The following is a 20,640-nucleotide window of genomic DNA, read 5'->3' as shown; positions in this document are numbered from 1 at the left end:
ACAACCTAGGCCCACATTTTCTTATAAGCATTTTCTAAAGGTGACTATACCATTCTTGTTCTTTTGTTTCTCACTTATTTTGTCTCACTAAATGTTCCACATGTTCATTCGCATCATTGCATGCCTCACAATTTTGTTCCTTTTTGTAGCAGCACAACCTTCATTCATAAGTATACACCATCGTTCGCCAATCTACTTTTCAATCAGTGCATCCTTCAGCCAACTGCATTCATTGGGCATCATGTAGAGGGCCAAAAGTCCACAGTCCATCAACATTCTCAATCTTAGAAAATTTCATTTTTCCCAAGAGAAAGAAAACCAATAAACAAACCCTTTCCAAATAGGAAATCTAAACCTCCCCTTAACTCTTCTCCCTCACTCCATTATTTACCTCTGCTGTTGCTGTGGTGGTACTGATGGTTTCCTTTTGAACATAGCTCATAGAATGCAATAGCAGATTTTCCCCTGTACTCTGGACTTAAACACTCTTTATACAAGAATCTTATCTTTGAAGTAGTTCTTGCCAGAACTAATTCATGTTTCTAGTGTTAATCAGTGGGACAGAGAGGTCTGCATACCCCCTTTCAATCTTGTTCATCTTCAATATGGTAATATTACTTATAGACCCATTAGAGAACCAACTTTACTCCTATCTATTTCCTTACATTGGAGTTTAACATTATTTGCTAATGGTTCACTCATCTCTAGCTTCTTTGTATCTCTAAGTTCCCTATATTCTGTATTATAAACCTCTGATTATACCTTTATGCTGGTCATAAAACTGAAATCATACAGTATCTATCCTTTTGGGTCTTATGTTCTCAAGGTTCATCCATCTTGTCATGTGCTTCAGGACATCATTTTGTCTTTCTGTTGCCAAATATTCCATCATATGCATATACCACATTTTGTTGATCCACTCATCTATTGATGGGCATTTGGTTCATTTCCATCTTTTGGTGATTGTGAATAATGCTGCCATGAACATCGGTGTGCAAATGTCTGTGTGTGTCACTGATTTCAGCTCTTCTGTGTATATACCAAATAGTGCTCTTTCTGGGTCATAGGGCAACTTGATATTTAGTTTCCTAAAGAACTGCCAGTCTTCCATAGTGACTGCACCATTATACATCCCTACCAACAATGCACAAGTGTCTCAGTTTCTCCACATCCTCTCCAACATTTATAGTTTCTTGTTTGCTTAATAGCAACCATTCTTATAGATGTGAGGTGGCATTTCATTGTAGTCTTGATCTGCATTTCACTTATAGCCAATGAAAATGAGCATCTCCTCATGTGCTTTTGAGTCATCTGTACTTGCTCTTCAAAAAAATGCCTATTCATATCTTTAGCCCATTTTATAAATGGGTTGTTCATTCTTTTCTTATTGATTTGTATGATTTTTTATATATACAGGAAACCAAACCTTTGTCTGATATGTAATTTCCAAATATTTTCTCACATTGAGTTGGCTGCCTCTTCACCTTTTTGATTAAGTCTTTTGAGGTGCAGAAGCATTTGATTTTGAGGAGTTCCCATTTACCTTTTTTTTTATTGCTGCTTGTGCTTTGGGTGTAAAGTTTAGGAAGCTACCTCCTATTACTAAGTCTTGAAGATGTTTCCCTATATTTTCTTCTAGAAGCTTTATGGTGCTGGTTCTTATATTTAGGTGTTTGATCCACTTTGAATTAATTTTTGTGTGGGGTGTAACTTAGGGGTCCTCTTTCATTCTTTTGGCTATTGATGTCCAGTTTTTCCATGTACAATTATTGAAAAGACTATTTTATCCCAGTTCAGAGGACTTGGGGGCCTTGTTAAAAATCAGTTGACCAGAGATTTGGTGGTCTATTTCTGCACTGTCAATTAGATTCCATTGGTCAATGCTTCTATTTTTGTGACAGTGCCATGCTGTTTTGACCACTGTGGCTTTATAATAGGTTTTAAAGTGAGGGAGTGTTAAGCCTCTCACTTTGTTCTTCTTTTTTAGGATGCTTTCAGCTATTCAGGGTCTCTTTCCCTTACAGATGAATTTGGTAATTAGCTTTTCTAAATCTTCAAAGTAGCTTGTTGGAATTTTGATTGGCACTGTGTTGAATCTGTAGATCAATTTGGGGAGAATTGACATTTAACTATATTTAGTCTTTGTATCCATGAGCAGGGAATATCTTTCCACCTATTTAGATCACCTTTGATTTTTTCTAGCAGTGTTATGCATTTTTCTGTGTACAAGTCCTTTACGTCCTTAGTTAAGTTCATTCCTGAGTATTTGAATCTTTTAATTGCTATTTTGAATAGGATTTTTCCCTTAAATGACTCCTCAGCTTGGTCATTGCTTGTGTATAGAAATGTTACTGATTTTTGTACATTAATTTTATATCCTGTCACCTTGCTGAATTTCTTTATTAGCTCAGGTAACTTCGCTGTAGATTTCTCAGGTTACTCCAAGTATAGTATCATATCATCTGCAAATAATGAAAGTTTTACTTCTTCATTTCCAATTTGGTTGCTTTTTATTTCTTTGTCCTGCCTGATTGCTATAGCTAGAACTTCTAGCACAATATTGAATAACAGTGGTGACAGTGGGCATCCTTGTTTCATTCTTGATCTTAGCGGGAAAGCTTTCAGTCTCTCTCAATTGAGTATGATGCTGGCTATTGGTTTTTCATATATTCCCTTTATCATATTGTGGTAGTTACCTGTGATTCTTATCTTTTTAAGTGTTTTTATTAGAAAAAGATGTTGAATTTTGTCAAATGCTTTTTCAGTATCAATTGAGATGATCATGTTATTTCTTCCTTTCAATTTGTTGATGTGTTATATTACATTAATTGATTTTCTTGCATTGAACCATCCTTGCATCCCTGGTGCAAACCCCACTTGCTCATGATGTATCATTCTTTTAATGTGTTGTTGGATTTGATTTGCTAAAATTTTATTGAGAATTTTTGTATCTATTTTCATTTGGGAGAATGAAATTTTTCATTCAGGAGAATGTAGTTTTCCTTTCTTATAGCATCTTTACCTGGTTTTGTTGTTAAAATGGTAGTAGTTTCATAAAATGAGTTAGGTATAATTTCTTTTTCCTCAATTTTTTGGAAAAGTTTGAGCAGAATTGGGGTCAGTTCTTTTTGGAATGTTTGATAAAATTCCCCCTGTGAAGCCATTTAGCCCTGGGATTTTCTTTGTATGAAGATTTTTGATGACTGATTGACTGTCTTTACTTGTGATTGGTTTGTTGAGATCTTCTTTTTCTTCTTGAGTCAGTGTAGCTCCTTTGTGTGTCTCCAGAAATTTGTCCATTTCATCTAAGTTGTCTATTTTGTTGGCATATAGTTGTTCATAGTATCCTCTTATAATTTATTTTATTTCTCCAGGGTCTGTGCTAATGCACCCTTTCTCATTTCTGATTTTGTTTATTTGCATCCTCTATCTTTTTTTCTTTGCTAGTCTTGTTGGCTGCCCATTAATTTTATTGATTTTCTCAAAGAACCAACTTTGTTTTTATTGATTCTTTCCATTGTTCTTTTGTTCTATTTATTTATTGTGTGCTTTAATATTTTTTATCTCTCTTGCTTTGGGGTTAGTGTTCAGTTCTTTCTGGAGTTCCTCCATGTGTGCTGTTAAGTCCTCAATTTTTGCTCTTTCCTGTTTTTTAATATAGGCATTTATGGAAATATATTTCCCTCTCAGCACAGCCTTTGCCATATCACATAAGTTCTGATAATTTGTATTCTCATTTTCTTTCATCTCTAGATAGCTGTTGATTTCACTAGTGATTTCTTCTTTGACCCACTGGTTGTTTAAGAGTGTATTATTTAATCTCCATTTATTTGAGAATGTTCTCATTTTGGGTGATTATTGATATCCAGCTTCATCCCATTGTGATCAGAGAAAGTGCTTTGAATAATTTCAATGTTTTTAAATTTATAAAGACCTGTTTTGTGCCCCAGCATATGATCTATCTTAAAGAATGTTCCATGAGCACTAGAAAAGAATGTATATCCTTGTGCTTTGGGGTGCAATGACCTATATATGTTTGTTATGTCTAATTCATTTATCAAGTTATTTAACCTCTTTGTTTCCTTGTTGATCTTCTGTCTGGTTGTTCTATTGACATCTTCTACTATTATTGTTGAAACGTCTATCACTCCCTTCAGTTTTGCCAATGTTTATCTCAAGTACTTTGGAGCTCTTTCATTGGGAACATAAAAATTTATGATTGTTCTATCTTCTTGGTGAATTGACCCCTTAATTAGTATATAATGTACTTCTTTGTCTCTTATGATGTTTTTATATTTAAAGTCTACTTTGTTTGTTATTAGTGTAGCTACTCCTGCTTTCTTTTGGTTGCACCTTGCGTGGAAAACCTTTTTCCATCCTTTCACTTTCAATCTATTTGAATCCTTATGTCTAAGATGACTCTTGTCAGCAGCATATAGCTGGATTATGTTTCTTAACCTATACTGTCAATGTGTATCTTTTACTTGGTAAGTTTAGTCCATTAACATTCAAAGTTATTACCAGAGAGGCATTTCTTGATTCCACCATCTTATCTTTTTTATTTTATTTGTCCAATCTATACATTCTTTTCCCTCTTTCTCTTTGTATTCTTTAAATTACACTTAGTGGTACTCTTCAACTCTGTGCCCTCCTCCAGACCTCCCTCTTCTGTCTTTTTTTTTTTTCAGCTGGCAGAACTTCTTTTAGTATTTCTTGTAGGGCCAGTCTCTTGTTGACAAATTCTTTCAGGACTTCTTTGTCTGTGAAAACTTCAATCTCTCCTTCAATTTTGAAGGACAGTTTGGTTGGGAACAGAATTCTTGGCTGCAAGTTTTTCTCTTTCAGGATCTTGACTATATCATACCACCACTATCTCACCTCCAGTGTGCTAGTTGAGTAGTCTGAACTTAGTCTTATTTGGTTTCCCTTGTATGTAGTAGAATGTTTTTCTCTTGCTGCTTTCAGGGTTTTCTTCTTCTCTTCAACAGTTGACAGACTGATTATTATGTGTCTTGGGGGAGGCCTATTTGGATTTATTCTGTTTGGAGTTCATTGGGATTCTTTGATTTGTGTATTTATGTCCTTTATGCGGATTGGGAAGTTTTCCCCTATTATGTCCTCAACTACTCTTCCTAGCCTTTTACTTCTCTCTTCTCCTTCTGGGACACCAGTGATTCTTATATTTGTGTGTTTTTTGTTTGTTTGTTTGTGTATCATTTCCTTGAGTTCCAATTGAATTTTTTCCATCTTTTTTGCCATGTGCTGTTTTGAGTCTTCAAAGTCAGTTTTCCTGTCCTCTATATCACTTATTCTTTCTTCTGTCTCTTCAAATCTGGTGCTGTGTGCCTCTAGTATGCTCTTTATTTGGTCAACAGAGTCTTTAATCTCAACGATATTTGCCATTTTTCTATTTATTCTTTCAAATTCCTCATTATGCTATTCTACTGACTTCTTGATCTCTTTTATGCCATTTGCTATACCACTTACTTTATTAAGTATAGTTGTATGAACATCTTTGATTAGTCATTCCAATATCTGTGTCTCCTCTGGTGTTTTAATTTGGTCGTTATGCAGAACTATATCTGCCTGCATTTTGCTATGCTTAGTGATTTTTTGCTGTATTCATGGCATGTAAATATCTTGATTTATTTACTTTGGGAGTTGATTTATTTCAGTAGTTTAGGGCCTTGTATTTGTGGAATGGTTGTACAGCAGGGAGCAGGGTATAGGGTGGAGAACTCAGTGCGGTGATTTGTTTCAGGTCAGGTATCGGTGAAGATTGGGGAGGTTACACTGATGCTTGTGAACATTGGCGTCCAGCAGCCAGGGAAGATGTAGCTAAGCAGGTGCACCAGTCTGGGGGGCATAAATCTGGTGTGCATAGGGTCCTTTGTGTGCCTGCATGCAGCTGGGGCAGCAGGTCAGCATTATGCCTTCGTGGATTGGGGGCAAATGTGACCAGGCTGTGCAGGTGAGCACTTTCTCAGAGCTGGAAAGTGTGACTGATTGCCATGCACATGTGCAGTTCTAGGACTGCTGTAAAGTGTGGTTCCCAGAGCTGAATGACATGACTGGGGACCCATGCACATGAGTGGGCCTAGGAGTGCCATAAACTGACGCACAGAGCTTGGGGGGAGGGGGGAGGCTGCATGACACTATGGGCAGGGAGTCAGGGGTAGCCTGGGTATGGAGGCTAGTGCTTACAGCCTTTATGAGCTGGCAACAGCCTGCAGGGAACAGGGAGAGGGAAGTAGTGCTTGGGAGGGATGCAAGAGGAATGGGATGGGCTGCACTTGGGGTGAGGATGTGGAGCAGGTACATGCACTGGGAGTTGGTGGGGTGGGGGTGTCTGGAGCATGGGGAGTGGGAGCAGGTAATTGGGTTCGGGTCCGTATGGGTGAGGGATCAGTCACCAGTCATGGGGCTGCACTGGTGAGAGTAGTGCACCCAAGGAATGCAGCTCGGTTTGCTTCTTAGTCCCTGGCTCCCATTTGTGTACTACTGCATGCTCTACATCTCCTCATCAGACTCCAGCTTTCACCCTCTCAGTTCCTTGGCCTCTGCAATCAGGGTGCCTGATGAGGTGCAGAAGGCTCTCTCCAGTCAGCTGCACTCCCAAACCACTGCGTCAGTCACCCTCCTGTCCTTTTTCTAACTTTTCTGTGGAGCATGGCTAATCTTGAGCTACTGTACTCAGCCTTCTTCCTTGAAGTGGACCCCCATAAGTTTTGATATGTTCTTTATTTGTTTTCATCCATCTCATGATATTTACTGATTTCTGTTGCAATATTATTTGACCTACTGATTGTTTGAGTGTGTTTAACCTCCATACATTTATGAATTTTCCAGTTCTCTGGCTGGTATTGATGTCCAGTTTTATTCTATTTTGATCTGAGAAAGTGCTTTGTATAATTTCCAGCTTTTTTTAATTTATTAAGATTTGTTTTCTTGTCCCAGCATATGGTCTATCCAGTGGAATATTCTGTACATACTTGAGAAGTAACTATATCCTATTGTTTTGGGGTGATATGTTCTATACAGGTCTCTTAGATCTAGTTCATTTATCACATTATTTAAGTTCTCTGATTCTTTATTAGTCCTCTCTTTAGATGTTCTATCTATCAAAAAGAGTGGAATGTTGAAATCTACCACTGTTATTGTAGAGATGTCTATTACATCCTTCAGTTTTGCCGATGTTTGCCTTATGTACTTTGGGTATCTTGATCCAGTGGATAGATATTTATTATTGTAATTTTGAATTCAGTTGCTCTGTCTTTTAGCTCACTGATCCTTTCTTCTGCCTCTTCAAATTTGCTGTTGTGTGTCTCCAGTATATTTTCAATTCCATCTATGGTGTCGTTCATTTCTGCAAGATCTGTTATTTTTCTATGTATTCTTTCAAATTCTTCTGTATGCCCACCCAGTGTCTTCTTAATACCCTTTATCTCTTTAGCCATCTTGAATTTTTTAGATTTGTTTCAACATCTCTGATTAGTTGTTCCAAATTCCATCTCCTCCAATTTTTCAATTTGCTCCTTTGACTGAGCCATATTTTCCTGAATTTTAATATACTCTGTAATTTTTGCTGATATATGGTCATCTTATTATCTTGATGGGTTTATTCTGAAGGAAGATGTATTAGTTATGGTTCTCTGGAGAAACAGAATCAACAGGGAACACTCACAAATATAAAATTTATAAAAGTGTCTCACATGACCGCAGGAACGCAGAGTCCAAAATCCGCAGGGCAGGCTGTGAAGCTGACGATTCCAATGGAGGGTCTGGATGAACTCCACAGGAGAGGCTCGCCGGCCGAAGCAGGAAGAGAGCCTATCTCTTCTGAATTCTCCTTAAAAGGCTTCCCGTGATTAGACTGAGCATCATTCATTGCAGAAGACACTCCCCTTTGGCTGATTACAAATGGAATCAGCTGTGGATGCAGCTGATGTGATCATGATCTAATTCTATGAAATGTTCTCATTGCAACAGACAGGCCAGCACTTGCCCAACCAGACAAACAGGTACCACCACTTGGGCAAGTTGACACATGAACCTGACCATGACAGTTGGTTTCTCTCTCTTGTGTAGAATTTTATTGTTTCTTGGGTTTATATTAAGGTTCTTCTTTGACAGTTGTGTTGACAGTATTTCCTAGTCAGTATGGAGCTGGTTACCCATGCAGGGGAGCACAGACCAAATTCAATGGACCCTAGGATAGGATCAAGAAAGACTACCTAAAGCCCTTTTCTCCCTGAACTTTATGGCCTGCCCAGAAGATGGTGTGCTTTAGCTACCAATTCCACTTCTGAAGTAGTTGAAACAATGGCATCTTTAGGCAGCTGACCAGAAGGTACTGAAACTGGGGATCCTGTGTTTTCACTTTGATGGCCACTATTTGGCTCAGTGTTGGGTTCTGTCTCAGTTTGTACTTGGGGTGGAGAACTCCTGCAGTCATCCTGGCCCACACACTATCTCCCAGGCAAAGATCAGACTGCCTGCTACTGCTTTTCTCAAGGGTCAGGTATGAGCACCAGAACCTGCAGAGAGAGTTACAGCCTGTGCTTATATTTTCTCAGATTCTTCATACTGCAACAACCTTCCCTGTTCTCTAATACCCAAACAGTGTACATTCAGACAGTTTCTGTCTAGCTACTTGCTGTTTCGGGGAGGGGAAATAATTCGTTTCTCCCACTCCCTCATTAATCCTCCATTTTGGAAGTTCTTCCTGGGGGCTCTTTTGTATTCAGCACTCCTCAGTAGCTTGAGTTTTGCCCTGGATCTCTGTGGAATTATGTCCCTGTGTCTGAATATACGTGGGCACCTAACTCACTACTGTCAGTGGTTTTATACTCTGTGTCCCTGGTGGGAGGTGTAGGAATTCCAGCCCCTTCTTCTGAGCACTTCCTAATCTGCATGCAACTGAGGAAAGGTTTGGGAAGAAGACCAGCTGGTCTGGACAGAAGTTTCCTACCTGATATTTTTCTCTTTCTTTGATTCAGCATTTACGGAGTCTTTCTCCATCCTATATCTTCTTCTAGAGAGCTGAACAAGTGAGAGTTGTCCTTCTTTTCACTGGCATTCTAGGAGCATTTTTTTAGTGAATGTCTTATATTACCATGTTGACGATGATGTCTCCTCAGCTATTTGTCCCAGGTGTGGCCCCTGCAGTTACATAATTCATTGCAGGCCTTGGACAGTTTCACTTTCTAGCTGCCTGCAACCTGGGCATGTGATAAATCCCATGACAGCATCAGCTGTTACTGGCACCTGCCCAAAGACCTTAAATGCAAATCAAGTGAAGCAGAGGTTAAAAAACATACTAATAAAATTTAAAAAGAAAATATTTGTTTTTTTTCCTTCAAATTAAATTTTATTGCAACCGTTTATTTTATAAATGTTGACAGCTTAAATATTTTGGGCAAAATTTTTGTTGCAGTTTCCAATTAAATCTGTCATATCAGTTTAAATTCTTATATTAATTATTTCAATCAAGAAAAAAGGTAGAAAAATAGCCAGTATTGTCTAAAACTTATTTTCACATATTTATGAACTTCTGTTCCTATCTTGTAAAAGTGCGGTGTTTTGCTACCCAAGTAAGCCCACTTTTTAAAAGGGTAAGGGTGATAGATGTGAGAAAATACTTTTAACTTTGATTCATAATATCCCTGAGGCTCTATTGATACAACTTTCTTTGTGGCAACTGAAATACTCTCATATAATGCTGACTGCTTAAAGTCAGAAGGGAATTACTTTAAATGTCATTTGTAGTATTAGAAGTCTGTGCTATTAATTGTGAAAGGAGAGAAAAATTGCAGCATAAATGTGAACCTGTATTAGAGACTACAAAGGCTCAGTGCTCAGGTCCTGTGGTAGGTCAGTGATGTCTAATTAAAGGAGAGATCATATTCTTAGCTTTAGGTCTTTTACATAAAGTTCAAATTTTCTGTTTTATTCTAAGTGAATTTTTGGATAGAAGGTGGTATATGATCAGAGGGAGTTCAGGCAAAGTTCAATTTTTCTATTCTATTTTAAGTGAATTTTTGGATAGAAGGAGGTATATGATCAGAGGGACCTAGTGTGATGAGCAGAAATATCAGTAGACTTGGGTTTAGAAATCTTATAATTGTCAGCCATACCTTTTACCATCTGACCCTTGGATATCTTAATCCCTCTGTTCCTCATTTTTCTTACATAAAAAACAATAAAATGTCTACCTCCTGTTTTTGACATATCAATAACAGGGTTTCACACATAGATATTTGTTACAACTGAATAGGATTCAAGGAGTCTAAGAATCATTGAAATTGGTCTGATGGGAATTCTTTAGAATCTCCTCATCAAAAATATATTTGGCATTATACACTCATATCTCAAAGTTCTTTCTTAATTATAACTGCAGAATTAGGTGACATAAAGTTTGGCTGGTCTTACTCTGGATTTAGTGATGTCAAGAACTTACCTTGCCCCAGGAGATTCTGAAATGTTTAAATATATTTTACAGAATGGCACACCAATAGTTTCAAATTATGTTTCTGTTTTGCCAAACCTGAACAATATATAAAAATTTTTCCACAGTCTCCAAGTGATATTTCATTTTAATGGCTAATTAAAAGTGCACAATCATTAAACTAAGCATAGACTGCTCATCCCTATAGCTCTTATATATCTATAAAACTGAAACATATTTACAAATGAAATAAATGCAAATTCACAAAGCCAATGAAATTCAAACTCACGATAAATATTTCATCATGCGCTAAATTACCCCTCACAATATGAACATGGTAATGATGACTGTTACTCTGTAGATTTTTTAGAATTCAACATGTCTTTACCACCTTGTGTCTTATAGCAACTCAAATTTTTACTACTCTTGTTCATTTAAACTAGTGTGACATTTTCATTTAAACTGTGTATGCTGTAATAATTTGACTTTCACCTGTTTCAATTGCATTCCTTGTATATGCAATCTACTCCCCCCTTTTTTATTAGCCCATTATTAAAATATCAGTATAGTTAATAAAATTGTATGACAGAGCTCATGTTCCAGAATATTCATCCAAATGATGCAGACTGTGATTGCATTATTCTTATAGATTATTATAGAAACAGAAAAACATAAAATAAAAATTTCTTGTAAAGAAGTTGCAGACTCAAGAATACATCTCTGGACTGCTGAAGCACATAGACTCCAGTCTGAAAAAATCTTGGCATGTGGTAATGGTTTAATTATGTTAACTTGAGAAACACAGGTTACATGTTCTGAGGCTGTTTGAAAACATCCTTTAGCTACACATGGTTTTGTAATTTGTTCCATCACATTATCACAGAGACCATTTGATTCCTATTCTTTCCTCTGTCTTATTGAAAGTAGCCACCCTATAGATAAAGCTTTCTGTGCACGCCCTGAGTCACAATCTCCCACACCAATTCAACCTTGCACTGGAACACATTATACAGATCTAAGTTAAACAGATTTTCTGGTTTTAAACGCAGTCCCATTGTCTTGGAATTTAGCCTTTGAAAGTATATAAAGCTCAGTCATAAGAATGGAGAATAGACTAACTGAGAAATCTCTTTCATTCTTTGATGATTAAGGAATGAGCAATTAAAACTCTGTGGGCTCAACATCCTCTTCATTCAAAATGGCTTTTCTTTCTCTGCAGATTACTCAGTACATCCTGCAAATAGACACAGGGGCCTCCCTCACCAATCCTCCAGAAGTGCCCAAACATATTTGAATCCCAGGGGAAATACAATGTTGATCAAGCTAGGTCCTCTTCTTTATACATAACTAAGAAATACTTGTTTTAACTGTTGCTGCATTTGGGGAACCTAATTGTTGTGTTTCATACAAACATAGGTGACTGATTCCTTGAGGCAATTCATCATCTCTCTTAGAAAGTTGTCTGAGTGGAAAAATACCATGGGGGCACCTCTAAGAATTGTTGACTACATTGATCTTCCAAGAGACTACAACTATGGTTTCCTGTGAACCAAAGTTTGTGATATGGGGCAATGCATGTAGCATGTTACACACAGTATATAATACTGTATTCTCTCTAATCCATCCTCGTGTGCTGCTGGGTAAGTCCACCATTAGACAGCTCTGTCTCCTTTTCATACCTTAAACACTAACTAGATAGACTTACTTGCTATTCCAAATACATTCCACGCCATTCCAATTCCCCATTTCTGCTAACCTCTCGATCTGCCATTCCTTTTGCGATTTTCTTTAAATCCTACTGCATGTCTTGTCCTCATCCTCTACACCTATTTCCTAACAGGCTAATTATATAATTATATCCCTAACACACTCCCATTTCTGTTCCTCTACTCCTTCCCTACATCTCTATTAAATTGTCAACTCTTTGAAGATGAAGACACAAATACTATCTATCTAACCCCTTGTTCTAGTGTGCTAGCTGCTGGAATGCAACACACCAGAGACGGACTGGCTTTTAATAAAAGGAGATTTATTTCATTAGTTCTTCAGAGGAAACGCAGCTAACTTTCATCTGAGGTTCTTTCTTACGTGGGAACACTCAGGGTAGTCTCTGCTGGCCTTCTCTCCAGGCCTCTGGGTTCCAACAACTTTCCCCAGGGTGATTTCCTCCCTGCATCTCTAAAGGCTTGGGCTGAGCTGCCAGTACTGAGATGAGGTATGCTGAGCTGCTTGGGCTCTGCTCCGTTGTGCTCTCTCATTTAAGCACCAACCAATTAAATCAAACATCATTCATTGCAGCAGGCACACCTCCTAGCCGACTGCAGATGTAATGAACAACAGATGAGGTTCACGTACCATTGGCTCATGTCCACAGCAACAGAACTAGGTGCCTTCACCTGGCCAAGTTGACAACTGAATCTAACTACCACACCCCTATATCTGATAATAGAATAGTTGCTCAACAAATGATTGAATATAATTTAAATTAAGGAAGAAAGTTTCATGATTATCTTGAGAAACAAAACTTTGCTTTAGAAATTGTGAACATTCTATGAAAATAAAGTGAACTTTGGTCATTTTTAATTGAGATAAAAAACAAATTTCTCCATGAGACACTTAGAGATTTGTTATGATATTCCAGAAAAGAAGAGGAGTTTTGATCCCCAAACCAAATTTGCCAGGGTTGGGAAAGTATCTGTATATGTGCAGTCTAAGGCCCATTCCTTCCTACAGAGGATTATTGTTTTATTTTTTGTTTCCTCTCCTCTGTTGGCCATCAAAAGGAAATAGTATCACTTGCTGCCTAATAACACTGCAATTTTATAGGTCTGTGGGCAATTGAAATCTATACAGTAGGATACAAAATTGTCAGAGTCAAGCTGATAAATGGTAAAGATCAAAAGCCAAAAAAATCAAATGGGGTCTGTAATAGCAATCTGATATTAGGTCTCTGATAATGCAGTTATGAAGTATTATCTGTTTCTTTGCAAAAGCAAATAGCAAATACACAATTTGTCATTTATTATATACTTAAAATATTAGTGTTCTTTGTTTTCCTTATTTTTGTAACTCTACTTGAGGGTGGGAATAAGGTAGAGGGATGATATTAAGAAAGTAGACTTTTCTCAACACTCCCTTTTGGTCCAATGGCTTCTGTTTTGAAGCCAGGTATTTGAGATAATATATTGTCAGCATTTTTCTTAAAGGGTGGTTCAAGCATAGAAACCATGGATTGCACTGTTTTAAGCATTGCCATTACTGTATTCAAGCCAGAATTCAAAGCAAAGAAACTGCATTTGGAAAAAGGTTTTGAGAATACTGAGTCTCAAAATTGTGAATATACTAGCATTCCTACCTAAAAAAGCAATATTATTTCTATTAGTCAAGGGAAATAAGCTGACAAATTGAAACATGAATAAATAGGTTTCAAGTGCCTGTGGCTAAAAGGGCAAAACTACAAATTACAAACCTGAATCTGATAATTCAAGCAAAATATTTAACTTTGAGATAAAGTATTTGATGTTTAGAATTCGGGGGGAGGGGAGCAGGCAATGACTGCTTAACATGAAAAATATTGTTAATGTAAATACTAATTAGTATATCTTAAATTAAACCCTATTTTAGGTTCAGGGCCCTCTAAAAAGAAAATGTAGAGACTTGGTTTGCATCTGTGCTGTGCCAGTTTGAATCTGTTGTGTACCCCAGACAAGCCAAGTTCTTTAATCCTCATTCAATATTGCTGGGTGAGATATTTTTTATTATTGCCATGGAGATGTGACCCATCCAATTGTGCGTGGTAACTTTTGATTAGATGGTTTCCATGGAGATGCATCTCTACCCATTCAAGGTGGGGTCACTTACCAGAGCCCTTTAAGAGCGAAAAATTTTTAATAAGTTTTAGAACTGACAGAGCCCACACCACCAGAGATCTTTGGAGATGCATGAGGAAAACACCCCCAGGGATGCTTTATGAAATGAGAAGCAAAAGCCAGCAGATGTCACCATGTGCTTTTCCAGCTGACAGAGGTGTTCTGTACCCATCGGCCTTTCTTGAATCAAGGTATCTTCCCCTGGATGCCTTAGTTTGGACATTTTCAGGGCCTTAGAACTATAAACTTGCAACTTAATAAATTCCCTTTTTAAAAGCCATTACATTTTAGGTATATTGCATTCCTACAGCTTTTGCAAACTCCTGCCATGAAACATAAACATATATGCACCATCAAGGTTTTTTATGCTGCAAGTAACTGAAATTCCTTGGCATTAACTTAAGCTAAATGGGGAGATTGAATATGATGATATTGGGGGAATCATGGATCTAAAAGTGCAAGAACACAACTGAGCTGCAGAGACTAGTGCCAGGAATTGGAATGTTCACTAAACTTGCCATCTTGTCTTTCTACTCCTATCTCTATGTTTTGTTGATTTTTTTTGTCCTAGCTCTTGATGAGTTATTTCTTCTTTCTGGGACACTAGGCATAAAGTCTTATCCCAAGATATTCCAAAATTTATGTACGACTGTTCGTTCTACTTAAAGAGAAACTAAATTTTAGACTAAATTCCAAATTCACAAAACTCTGTTTGGCCAGCTACTTATCATTGATCTAATCAGTTGTTTTGTAGATCTACCTATAGCTCACCCCTTGGAATGCTGGCAAAGAAGATTCAAGCAAGGAGAAAATGTTGAGAGTTGGAAAGAAGTAGAATAGGTGTCAAATAAAGTATGAAGCTTCGGTGCAATCTATGCTGGGAGAGGTGGTATGAGTACTGCATTAAAGTACATGATGTCTGAACACCCCCAGAAGACACAACCAAGCATACCAAAGAATAGTTCTCACAAAACTGGTTGAAGGAGCTGGGAATTACCATTAATTGAGCTCCTGTCATTTTTCCCTTTTGACAGTGTTATGAAGTAAGTATTATCATACAAACCTAATAAGTAAAGAAAATAAGGTTCAAAATGTTAAGTTCTTTACCATTGCTAGAAATTGACAGGAAAGAATGTCATTCTGTCTGATGCCAATGTCTTTACTCCACACTCTGCTGTCCAGAAATCATCAAGGTCAGATGAGACTGAGTGAAATGTTGGTACCACACTGTCCATTCAGCAAGTTCTTTTGGTCTGTGATGATTGGGGAGGCCAATGAAACTGAATTGTGGGTCTGTGTTTCTGGATTGCATATTCTCATAGGTCATGTAGTTAATGCTTATGAATTGAAAAAGTATCCAGACAAAAGGGCTATGCAGGAAGTCAGTAATAATGCTAATCAAAGACAGTATCTGCATTTTCTTTCTTTTGAATATGGCAACCATTTAAAAAGTGGGCTTACTTGGGTAACAAAACACTTCACTAGCAAAAGATAGTTACCAAATTTATCTGGAAGGGACAGAGACCCCAAAGAGCTAAAAGCATGCTGTAAAAGAAGAACGAAGTGGGAAGATTAACACGTCCTACTTTTAAAACTTATTATAAAGCCACAGTGGTCAAAATAGCATGGTACTGGCACAAAGATGGAAGTATTGACAAATGGAGTCAAATTGAGAATGCAAAAATAGACCTTCAAATCTATGATAAACTGATCTTTGACAAAGCACCCAAATCCACTAAACTGGGACAAAATAGACTTCAATAAATGGGCATAGGAGAATTGGATATCAATAGCCAGAAGAATAAGAGGACCCTTATCTTACACTCTATACAAAAATTAACACAAAGTTGATCAAACACCTAAAAATAAGAACCAGTACAATAAAGCTCCTAGAAGAAAATGTAGAGAAACATCTTTGAGACCTAGTAATAGAAGGTAGATTCACAAACTTTACACCCAAAGTACAAGCAACAATAGAAAAAATAGATACATGGAAGCTCCTCAAAATCAATGCTTTTGCATCTCAAAAGACTTTGCCAAAAAGGTGAAGAGGCAGCCAACTCAATGGGAGAAAATATTTGGAAATCACACGTTGGATAAAGGTTTGAGGCCGTGTATATATAAAGGGACCGTACAATTCAACATCAAAAGAACAAGCAACCCAATTATAAAGTGTGCTAAAGATAAGAATAGACATTTTCTGAAGAGAAAATATAGATGACTAAAAAGCACATGAAGAGATATTTATTTTATTAGGTACAAAGCAAATGCAGATCAAGACTATAATGGCATACCACCTCACACCTATAAGAATGGCTGCTATTAAACAGCAAACTACAAATGTTCGAGAGGATGTGGAGAAATTGGGACACTTATGCACTGCTGGTATGAATGTATAATGGTACAGCTGCTATGGAAGACAGTCTGGCGGTTCCTTAGAAAACTAAATATTGAGTTGCTCTATGACCTGGCAATACCACTACTCAGTGTATACCTAGAAGAGCTGAAAGCAATGACCTAAACAGAGATTTGCACACTAATGTTCATTCAGCACTATTCGCAATCACCAAAAGATAGAAAGAACCCAAGTACTCATCAACAGACCAGTGGATTAATGAAATGTTGTATATACGTACTATGGGGTATTATGCAGCAGTAAGAAAAAATGACATCTTGAAGCACATGACAAGAGGGATGAGTCTTGAGGACATAATGCTGAGTGAAATAAACCAGATGCAATAGGAATGATATTGTATGATTCCACTTTTATAACCATGGTAAAGGTAAAATCAGAGGCTTACAATACATAATATAGGGGACCTAGAGATAACCGGAAGCTAGAGATAAGGGAATGGTTAGTTAATGTGGTTGAACTTAAATGTAAGGGAATAGGTAGAAGTGAAGGTGGTTCACTAGTGGGTCTATAAATAATATTACCATATTAAAGATGAACATGATTGGAAGGGGTTGTGTAGACTCATATGTCCCACTGATTAACATTACAAATATAAATAAGTTCTTGCATGAACTACTGCAAAGGTATGACCTTGTACAAAAAGAGTTTAATTTCTGGATATAGGGGGAAAGATGCTGGACTATGTTTAACAGGAAAACATCAATAGTACGTCAACAATACCAGGGGTATATAGTGGGGGGGAGGAACAAAAGTTTGGATTTTCTATTTGGTCAGGTTGTGTTTATTGGTTATCTTTCTCTTGGGAACAATGAAATTATCTAAAATTGAGAGTGTTGATGGACTATTGACTTTGGATAGTATACAGGAAACCCAGTAGATGGAGGTGGCTGAAAGATGCACTGACTGAAAAGTAGATTGGTGAATGATGGCGTATACATATGACTGGACATTGTGTTGCTACAAAAAAAAACCCAGAAAGTTATGAGGCATGCAATGATGTGAATGAACTTATGGGACATTTGGTGAAGCAAAATAAGCCTGAAACAAAAGAGCAAATATTGTATGATCTCATTTAGAAAATACTTATAGGAAGACTGGGGCCTAGATTATAAACTCTTATAGCAGTCATGTTTAGTCCAGAGTGGTAATTGTTATTTCTGGATTTTGAGAAGCTGTTTTCTAAATGTATAAACTGATATTTAGAGATAAGACAAGGCTTATCAGGTTGGGATTAAGGTAATTCAGAATACAGGGATAAGGAAGACATTGCCTGTATTTGAGAACTTCACCTACTCTTTGAGACCGAAGGAAGAACGGTTTATTTTGTCCAGAACCTAAATTTTTTGTGGCACAGAATCTAACTCAACATGTCGAGTTAGACAACAACTCATCATTTAAACAATCCAAACACAGGGAGCCCAGAATAAAAATGAAGACCTTTAATCCTGTATAGTATAATGTAATGCCTGGACATATCCCAGAGTATATTAAACAGATAATCAAAAATTATTGGCTAAGTCCCTTGAGGAATGGGAGAAAAAATATGGAACAATTAAATTTTAGCACCAGGGAAACACTGGATACTGTGTCAAACATTAAGACACACATTTCGATAGGCCAAGCCCTTGATCTTGAGGCTTGCTGTTGTTAAGCTTCTGTTTGTAGCAGAAAAACTTAGTCTACATGTAGGTATGCCTAAGAGTCACCACTAGAAGACCTCTTCTCTTGCTCAAATGTAACCTCTCTCTCTAAGCCCAACTCCGCAAATGAAACCATTGCCTTCCCACCTAAGTGGGATGTGACATACAGGGATGAAAGTCTTCTTGGTGGTTTGGGAAATGATTCCCAGGGATGAGCCTGGTCCTGGCAAATTGGGTTCAGCAACGTCATCGTGAGAAAGTTCAAATAGAGTTGAGAGGCTACTCTGGAGGTCACTCTTATGCTACCTATCATAGCTTGCCAAACCCCAGCCAAAAACATTCTTCCCAATCCTAAAGAATACCTAGGGCATTATATAAGATTCTACAAAGGTTTCATGCACCACAGTAACTTTCCAGAAACCTATAATGTCCAGATGGGTCCCTGGACCAGATAATTCCTGAAATGCAGAGGAGCCTGACTTTCCAGAACATCAACTAGTTCCATCCCCCGATCCCATATTATCAACAGCCCCTTCCAACATAAAAATGTTAGAACAGGCATAGCCCAAATACCCATAAAGAGTGGGAGAAAGATCAAAGGTGATTGTGGAGTTATACAGAGAAGACAGGCTTTAATAAGTGAGTATAAGTGCTGAATTGGTGCACTGATATTTCTTTTAGTCCCCAGTATCTGAGAGCAGCTAGAAATAAAAACCTAAAATTGTGGAATTGTAACCTATGCCAAACTCTGAGGTCTGTTCTACAACTAACTGTTGTGATGTTCTTTTAAATCTATTGCTTTTTTGTATATGTTATTTTTTAAAACAAAGAAAAAAAGAGAAGGAGGAGTATAGCAGAGAAGAGAGGATTTAACAAATGAGAATGACTGCTGAATCATTAAATTGATATTTCTTCTGGTCTCTAGTGTGTTGGAGCATCTAGAAGAAAAAATGAAAAATCTTGTACTGTAACCCATACCAAACTTTAGAAGCTGTTCTATAACTACTTATTAAAATGTACTCAGATATTTATTTCTTTTTTGAATGTATATTATGTTTCACAATTTAAAAATGTTAAAATAATAAATAAGTAAATAAATAAAGTCAGACTTCTAAAAATATAATATACTCAGTTTAAGCAACAATTAGAGATGGGCTGGTTTCCTTCTAATATGGAACTTAAATGTCAATGAGTTAATTTAATGTGCCCCTTGGCAATCCCCAATTGCTTTTATAAGATAATGTAAATTGCTATTTTGAGAGTCTTACTCTGATTTGAGACCTCCCTGTTCAAACAGTTTCCCTTTCAATAAATCCATTATATTGATTTTAAAAAATAAGCTAATACATTCTCATTGTTTACGTCAAAATGTTTTATGGTATTTGCTTCAGAAGCCTAAGAAACTAAAACAGATCCCTGTGGTCTATGTGATTTTTTCAGTTCTGACTCACTGCTTTCTCATAATTTCCCCCTTGCAACTTAATTGTATCATTACTGTAAGGGTTAAAGGTCCCTGAGTAGACTATATCAAGCCTCAGCTGAGGACAAACAGGTAAGCACATATGGTCACTGACGGACCAGAAGATAAAGGTAGATCTGGTATTCACAAGAAGTGGAGAGCAAGGAAAAACAATAGGTGCCATTGATAGATGGTCATATTCAGAGCTGTGTCTGAATCTTCACAGGAACCATAGCATATTCATGTAATAACATCCTTTTGTATAAATAAATAAATAAATAAATATTTAAATTGAAACAAAACGCCAATCCACCTCTGGTGTGTTGCATTCTGGCAGCATTAGCAAACTAAAACACATAGAATTTTTTCTCCTAATTTCATCGTACGAAATCTTTTGCTTACAGGAAGTTCAACCAAGGATCCCTAGCTTAAGGTAATTTCTTCTTTTTACTATAACACATTATTTTCCTATTTGCCCAAGGGAAACTAACTTCATTTTATAATGAATATGGGAAAGCCTGGACTCATGATTTAACTGAGGACTGACAATTTGTCACCCACCCCTTTTTTTTCTGGCATGTCCAAAACACCTCAGCAGCTTCTTCAGGAATCAACACTGCTGCCTTGATAAATCTTGCAGTACACATTTGCTTTTGTGGGGCTTAGGGCTTTGTTGGATCAGTGGCACTTTTTTCATTAGCACAAGGGTTGTATGCAAGAAATTATTTACATTATAAATAAAGTATATTTCTTAGAAATATATATTTTTATTTAAAGAAAAACATCTTTGTTTATATTTAATATTTTAA

At 37.0% G+C, this 20,640-nt stretch overlaps 1 pseudogene; it reads right to left on the bottom strand.

Annotated features, from left to right (window-relative positions):
- The window catches only part of LOC143671679 (ras-related protein R-Ras2 pseudogene), a 32,689-nt pseudogene extending 14,067 nt beyond the window's left edge, over positions 1 to 18,622 (bottom strand).
- Between the last annotated feature and the right edge of the window lie 2,018 nt (positions 18,623 to 20,640).

This window comes from Tamandua tetradactyla, chromosome X (genome assembly GCF_023851605.1).
Source record: "Tamandua tetradactyla isolate mTamTet1 chromosome X, mTamTet1.pri, whole genome shotgun sequence".
NCBI lineage: Eukaryota > Metazoa > Chordata > Mammalia > Pilosa > Myrmecophagidae > Tamandua > Tamandua tetradactyla.
The sequence above is the reverse complement of the archived record's forward strand: the minus strand, read 5'-3'. Positions and strand labels throughout refer to the sequence as shown.